This window comes from Chanodichthys erythropterus, chromosome 22, assembly GCF_024489055.1.
Source record: "Chanodichthys erythropterus isolate Z2021 chromosome 22, ASM2448905v1, whole genome shotgun sequence".
Lineage (NCBI taxonomy): Eukaryota > Metazoa > Chordata > Actinopteri > Cypriniformes > Xenocyprididae > Chanodichthys > Chanodichthys erythropterus.
This window is the reverse complement of record NC_090242.1, coordinates 19,854,218-19,862,032: the sequence shown is the minus strand read 5'-3', so window position 1 is coordinate 19,862,032 and position 7,815 is coordinate 19,854,218.

Below are 7,815 nucleotides of genomic sequence, written 5' to 3'. Positions count from 1 at the left end.
GGTGCGCCAAAAAAATAAAATAAATAACGACTTATTTAGTGATGGCCGATTTCAAAACAATGCTTCAGGAAGATTCGGAGCACAAATGAATCAGTGTATCGAATCATGATTCAGATCGCTGCCAACGGCTGAAATCACGTGACTTTGGCGCTCCGAACAGCAGATTCGATACACTGATTCATTTGTGCTCCGAATCTTCCTGAAGCATTGTTTTGAAATCGGCCATCACTAAATAAGTCGTTATTTTGTTTTTGTTTTTTGCGCTCCAAAAATATTCTTGTTGCTTTATAATATTAATATTGAACCACTGTAATCGGCTGTACTCAATGTACTACGAACCGGTTTAAATATGTTTTGGTACCTTCATGGATCTTGAGAGAGGATTTCAACTAAAATATCTTAATTTGTGTTCCGAAGATTTATGAAGGTCTTACGGGTGTGGAACGGCATGAGGGTGAGTAATATGACAGAATTTTCATTTTTGGGTGAACTAACCCTTTAAGCTACACAGAGGAAAACTGGACGTTCTTAAGCAAGTCAGCGCAAAAGTTCAAAAGTCTGATTTAAGTTGTTCATTAAAATAATTTGCTACTTGTTGCACTTTTGAGGCTAATTCACACGTGTTACTCCAGTGAAAGTCAGTTAATGTATGCTGCTGTACACACATAGGCCTCAAGTTTTAACATTTCTATTGTTGTTGCCAGGCCTCAGAGGAAAGAAATACAGGCATAATGGAACAATGGAACCTTAGCCGACATTTAAACAGCAGCCTTGCCAATTTGTTACAAAATGTGTCAAGACTTTTTGATGGTTACTGCAACTTTTTATTATGTTTTACTATGAGGGGCTATTTTAAATATAATCAGCGTTTTTGCCACACAGACACACACAACTACACCGCCCTAGCAATATCACGTGACAATTGCGCTTTATCCATGACCACAGAGAAATGCCTGAACAGAATTTTAGAGATAGAAATTATCTTCAGCCCGTTATGAGAAATGACAAAAGTGTAAATACTGAAGAGTCATACTTTGTTAGGCCTATAAATAGGCTAGTGTTCATATTTAGCTTTTTTATGAAAACTGAAAGGTGATTCATACTAATTGTCTTGAAGGTTTTTGAATCCAACATACAAAACCACTGCTGAGTAACTGTTTGACTCAAATGCTTAGTCACTGATGTATAGCCCTTGAGACAACTTACCTGTGTGACAACTATTTCTCATATAGTTTTAGTCACATTTTGAAATATCTTTGGTAGAAGTCAATGCATCATTATGACATGTTAGGTTATATATTCCCCAAGAGATACTTTAGCTTTTCACTTTATATTCAGAGTCAGTGTGAATGAATAAACTCTCTGTGATTTCTGACTAAAGAAGATCTCACTAAAGGGAGCACCATCAATCTCCTGTCAGACAGAACACACAGTATAACCTGTACCTTTGCTTCTCTGTAGTGCTTGATGATGTCTTTCACCAGTATGAAGCACAATTTTATGTCCTGCTCTTTGATAAGTGCCACACATTCCTCTGCAAGGACACACCAACTGTTAATACAAAGAATAAATCAAAGGGCAGCCCATGCCTTACTGTGTAAGAGCCGGTTCATTTTAAAAGTTACCATTTTGTGCGAAGGTAAAAGGTTATGCAATGCTTATTATGCATTTAGCTTATGAATTTCATCTGGATTTGAATCAATTCAGCTACTAGCAGATCCCTCCAATTGCGACGCCTATGCTGGAGTGCTTTTGAAAATGAATTTTCCCCCATGGCCCAGTTTACATATCAGTCCCATCTGCTCAGATGTCCAGATGTTAGCAGTGTGAGACAGACCACAGCCGTGATACTCAAAGGTGAACAACAGCTTAGTAGCAATAATATGAAATGGTGGTCAGTAAACTGACCTGCCACTGAGTTTGACCCATTTTGATGACCTATTCCATTAAGAATTTTGTCCTTTGTGAACAAAGCGCATCAGCTGCACTACAATTTACTTGAGCTTTTTATCTTGATGAGGATCGTGTGATGATAGGTTGCCACAGTAACACAGAATGACAGTAAACCTACTTAGAGAATGAAATATACCACAAGGACCACATGTATCTCAATCTCACCAACCCCATGACTGACTTCATGTCGCAAAATGATTATACCACCCTTCACACATACATCAAATTCTGGGATGTCACCGCCAACACTGAAAAAAAGTGTGTTGAATTTACATGATTTAACAGTGTACATCTGTCCCACATGAATCTATTAAACTACACAAATATAATTTATGTAACTTCAACATGATGAAATTAAGTAATTTTTAAGTTATCCAATTAAGTAGTCTCAAAGTAAATTTTGTGAGGTTCTCTGACACGATTCATTCATTGAAATCATCCATCCATCCATCCATCCATCCATCCAATATCTTCTTTTATTCTGTTCAGTTTCATATGTGTTATGTAACTGAATCATTACTGTACTAGGTAGTCAACAGCCTATTAGCTAACAATAGTGCACACACTAGCATATTACATGTTAACTTTCAGCGCAAAGCAGCAATTGAATGTGAAGTGCCAGTCCACAGCCTAAGCAAATACTATTAAACATTATCAAGCATTCCCGTGTTTTCATCTTACTGCAAAACACATAAAATAACAAATAATTTCAACATTTTCTCTCTTGAATCAGCCATATGCAATACATGCTGGGAACTAACAAACACTGCCCAGTTTCAGTTACTTCAACAAAATTCATTCATGTAATCCCAACTCAAACGGATTAAGTAAACTTTAATATTAGATAAATTTAAGTGGACTGAGCACAATGAAATTAAGTTAGGACAAAATGTTTAGGAATTGTGTTGCTTTAGCTCATTTTAATGAAGTAATTTGAACAAGCAGCAAAAATCATTTTTTATAAAATGCTGTATGATAAGAAAACTTGCACTTTTTACATTAATATTATTCGCTAGACAGATGAGGGCAGAATCTGGTAAAATGGCTGTTCTGCCTCTTTAAGAAAAAGAAAAGGTTGCATATTTCAGTGCAATACTAAGCTCACAATTGTTAAAAATCACCAAAATTTCAGGAAAAAAAAGAGCTAAACTCATAAAACAAAATACGTTTCACTTTGCGCAAACAAAGGCATAGGCGTCCGTCAATCGGAGTGGTGGGAACCCTTTGGAAAAGTAGAAACGGAGAGTTTTGGAGCCTCAGTCAAAACCTTTGTGACACTGATCTATGGATAAAGTTGAGCAGAGGCGCTCTCTCGCTCAATGTGAGCTGAATTTCTATGCAGGTGATGAATGAATGTGCTCTGCAGTGCGTGTCGTGGATGTATATCACTCTGCTCCCTACAGGATGGAGAGATAAGTTACTGCTAACCTGCAATGTCGTTCTACACCTTCCCACAGGAAGGGGTCGTGAGCGTGGCTCGCTTCCATTACACGGACACTTTTTGATTGCTGTAAATGTGCTGAAAGTTATTCTAGTTTTGTAAAAGGTCAGCCTTGCAATTTCCCGCTCAGATCTTAGGTGGCATGTCATGAGGTAGCTGTCTTCCTTCCAAGTGGAGCTGTAGTGGACATTAATTGCAAACACAGCCTCAAGCACTGCTTTAGTGTACTTCAGCGAACAGTGTGGTCTCAGTATGGGCACTGTGGTTCATATAAGGAGACTCTCCCATCACAGACAACTCATTCAAATCATATTCATGAAGAGAATGAAAAATGTGCACCATTGTGTCCAACCCCGACCCATCCGATGAGTTACCTGCTATTGAACACACCTCTGTCATTCAGGGGTCAGTAAGACACTGCTCTCTGAAAAGGAGCTGCTTTACAGCCTATGAAATATTCACGAAAAAGCAGCAGGAAGATGAATGGGTGCACATGTCCCCGCTCAGGGCCCTTGTTAAAAGAAGGCGTTGATCGAGAGGTCAAAGCCGGAGAGAATTTTAAACATCCATTGGCCCAGGGCCCCCCGGGATCATTACAGCTCACTCCTGAATGGAAGGAGAGCCGAGCCAAGAGCAAGAGAAGCCTTGCGCGGTGATATACGAGCATAATCATTTCTCGCTCACCTCCTTTTTTTCTCTAGGCAGGGCTGGCCCGCACTTCATCCACTTGCATTACGGAACAGCCTATTCCGCTGAAACCTCTGCAGTAGGCTCAAGCACTTTCCTTTCCTCTCAAGGGTCTTTTTTAAAGGGACAGTTCACCTAAAAATTAGAGTTCTGTCATTATTTTTTCACCCTCATATTGTTTCCAAACCTCAAAGCGGTTATTTTAAGTAGAAATATAAGTTTAATTCACCAAAAATAAAATCGCCATAGGATAAAATGGACATAGATTAATGTTATTATTATTATTATTTTTAGATTATTTATATTTTATTTAAGACAAATCATATGGACTGCTTTTACAGTGTTTTTATTATTTATTATATTATTGTTATTTTATTTTTTGCTTGGTGCTTGACAGACTCTGCTGATCTCTATGAACTGTCGTTGTATGGAAAAAGCAGCAATATTAAAAAAAAAAAAAAAAAGTCTACTTTTGTGTTCCATGGTATAAAAGAACAGCATACAATTTTGGATTGATGGAGTTTTGGGTGAATTTCTTTAACTCACCATGTTTGCTTACTAAGAGCATTGCATTTTTAAGCATTACAGTGTTGAGTAACACCAGCCTGATGCTAAGAAGAAGGATGACACCATAGAAGTGGATCAACTAGATAATTATAATGTAAGAATGTGCGGTTCTATTCTACAGTATGTACAAATAAATCACCAATTCTGGTGCCTGGCTGGAACCCATTATTAAAGGGTTAGTTCAACCAAAAATGAAAATAATGTCATTAATTACTCACCCTCATGTCGTTCTACAGCCGTACGACCTTCATTCATCTTCAGAACACAAATTAAAATATTGTTGATGAAATCCGATGGCTCAGTGAGGCCTACATTGAGAGCAAAGCCATTCAAACTCTCAAGGTCCATTAAGGTACTCAAAACATACTTGAAACAGATCATGTGAGTTCAGTTGTTCTATTTTAATATTATAAAGCGACAAGAATATTTTTTTTGTGTGCCAAAAAAACAAAATAAAGACTTTTCAACAATATTTACATGGGCCAATTTCAAAACACTGCTTCAGAGCTTTACGAATTGAATCAGTGAATCAGAGCGCCAAAGTCACGTGATTTCGCTAGATAGGAGATCCGATTCACTGAAACAAGATTCATAAAGCTCAGAAGCTTCATGAAGAAGGGTTTTAAAATCGGCCCATGAAGATATTGTTGAAAAGTCATTATTTTGTTTTTGTTTTTTGGCGCACAAAAAGTATTCTTGTCGCTTTATAATATTAAGATAGAACTACTGAACTCACATGAACTGTTTCAAATATGTTTTAGTACCTTTATGGACTTTGAGAGTTGGAAAGGCATTGCCGACTGAGCAATCGGATTTCATCAACAATATCTTCATTTGTGTTCTGAAGATGAACTTGGTCTTACAGGTGTAGAACGACATGAGGGTGAGTAATTAATGACATTATTTTCATTTTTGGGTGAACTAACCCTTTAAGTGTGATAAATGCAGCTCTCGGGTGTTGACAGAGTTGAGAAAAGTGCAACCTTCACCCAAAAACACAGAAATATTAATTTACTCACCTTACCCATGATGCTTGATGGGAAATACTGAGATATTGAGGTCACTGCTGCCATCTACTGGGTTGTTTCTGTATTAATTGTGATGTTTGCTGTTGAGAGACATGCTATGTGATTTGGCATGAAAAGTTCAAATCCGACCTTGAAAAATATCACATTTATTTTCATAGAAAATGTATATTTTACACAATTCTACACATGCACATCCACACAATAGTCCATATCAGTAAATATAGACCAACAAGTTCTTTTTTCTCTTTAATTCACAGAGCGAACACAGATTTGCAGACTTGAGCATCTTTTCTTGAAGACACCATGGATAACACTTACTTACACTGTTGAATATTAAATTTTTAAGCACTAAAAAAGTCTGTAAATTAAGTATAAACATTTATAAATTATCTACAAATGGAGTACAAAAGAGTAACCGTGAAATTAACACTTACATCATCCAGTCACAAGCGAACACTCGGGATTCATGATAATAATAGAGATATTTCTGTAAATGAAAATATATGTAATCTCTTTTATTTCTTTTTCTTTTGGCAAAATGATGTTGCAAGCTATACAGGCAGCTGAACATTTCATACATTCCTTTTTGGCTATCCAACCATTTTTTTTTTTTTTTTTTATTAATTAATTAGAACCTTCCATGTTTTTCTTCTACAAGAAATAAACTTCATTCACCCCAAAAGAATGTCATATATATATATTAAATTAAAATGCTTAAATACATTTAAGATAATCTTTTTTAAAGATTAAAAAATTATCTTTTTTTTTTTTTTTTTTTTTCAAGCACAGTATTTACCCTGGATCAAACCATTCGAGAGTGCAATCTAAACCCAACTGGCCACATTATTGTGAGATTCCACCAGATGTTGGCTCAACTATTTCACATTTCCAGTTGCGAGGGCAAGATGTTTCATGTTAATGCAAGAGAATTTGCCCTTAATGTAAACTACTAGATTATAGCTTGAGACAACTGAGCCATCATAGGTAGTTTTTCCTGAGGGTATTCAACCTGTATTTTGGTAGCAGAGAATATGTATTATATCCTCAAGCAAAGAGACTATCACAGAAAGTTTGTGTCTACCATTGCAAGAAAAAACCTCAGGAAAAACAGCCAATGATAACAGCAGCAAGGATATGTCATTTAGGCCTATAGATGATGTTCTCGTGACCAGACAACCCATTTGTGTAAACCAGTGTTAAAGAGATAGTTCACCCAAAAATGAAATTCGTCATCATTTACTCAACCTCATGTTGTTTTGGAAGAATGTTGTCAACCAAACAGTTTTGGTTACTAATGACTTCCATTATATGACCAAAAAAAAGAAAAAAGCAAGTCATACAGTATTTAGAATGAGTAAACAATCACAGATTTTTGGGGTGAAAATCCTTTTAAGGGTCATTCACACAGAACACATTTAAGATGAACGAATGAATGAATGAGTGAATGAATGAATGAATTAATGAATGAATGAGTGAATGAATGAGTGAATGAATGAGTGAATTAATGAATGAATGAATGAATGAGTGAATGAATGAATGAGTGAATGAATGAATGAATGAATGAATGGTTTCGCGAGACGCAAGCATCTTTTAACCTGACCCAGCGGCGCTCATTAGCCAACACTGATAAAATACGTTCAATTTAACATGTAACCTTCAACGATGAAACCATCACAAAAACGAGTTCTGTGTGAACCGGCCCTCAGAAAGTGGAATTTAAGGAGACACCAAGACACCATCTTTGCTTCTTGAGAAGGTGACACCACCCTTATTGACTTTAGAAAGGAACAGGAAACAACTTGTAATTAGCAGCACGTCACATTATCACAAAAGTTTATAACAACATTTGTCCCTTTTCAGTTTAAGGGATTGCACGAACATGGATGCAGAGGACACACACACCCACACACACACGAGCCATTCACCAAAACACACACCGATTGTGCGATTTGAAAGGCAAACACAGAAACGTTCCATAGTAGCCATATTTTTATAACTTCAGAGTCATTCTCGGTCGCGATAAACACGGATAGGGGGACTTTAAAGCAAGCAAAAGGGAGAATACTTGGCAAAGACTGATGTATGGAGACATCAGATGTTAGTAATATACTGTACTGAGTTTAGATGAAGGCCACAGCA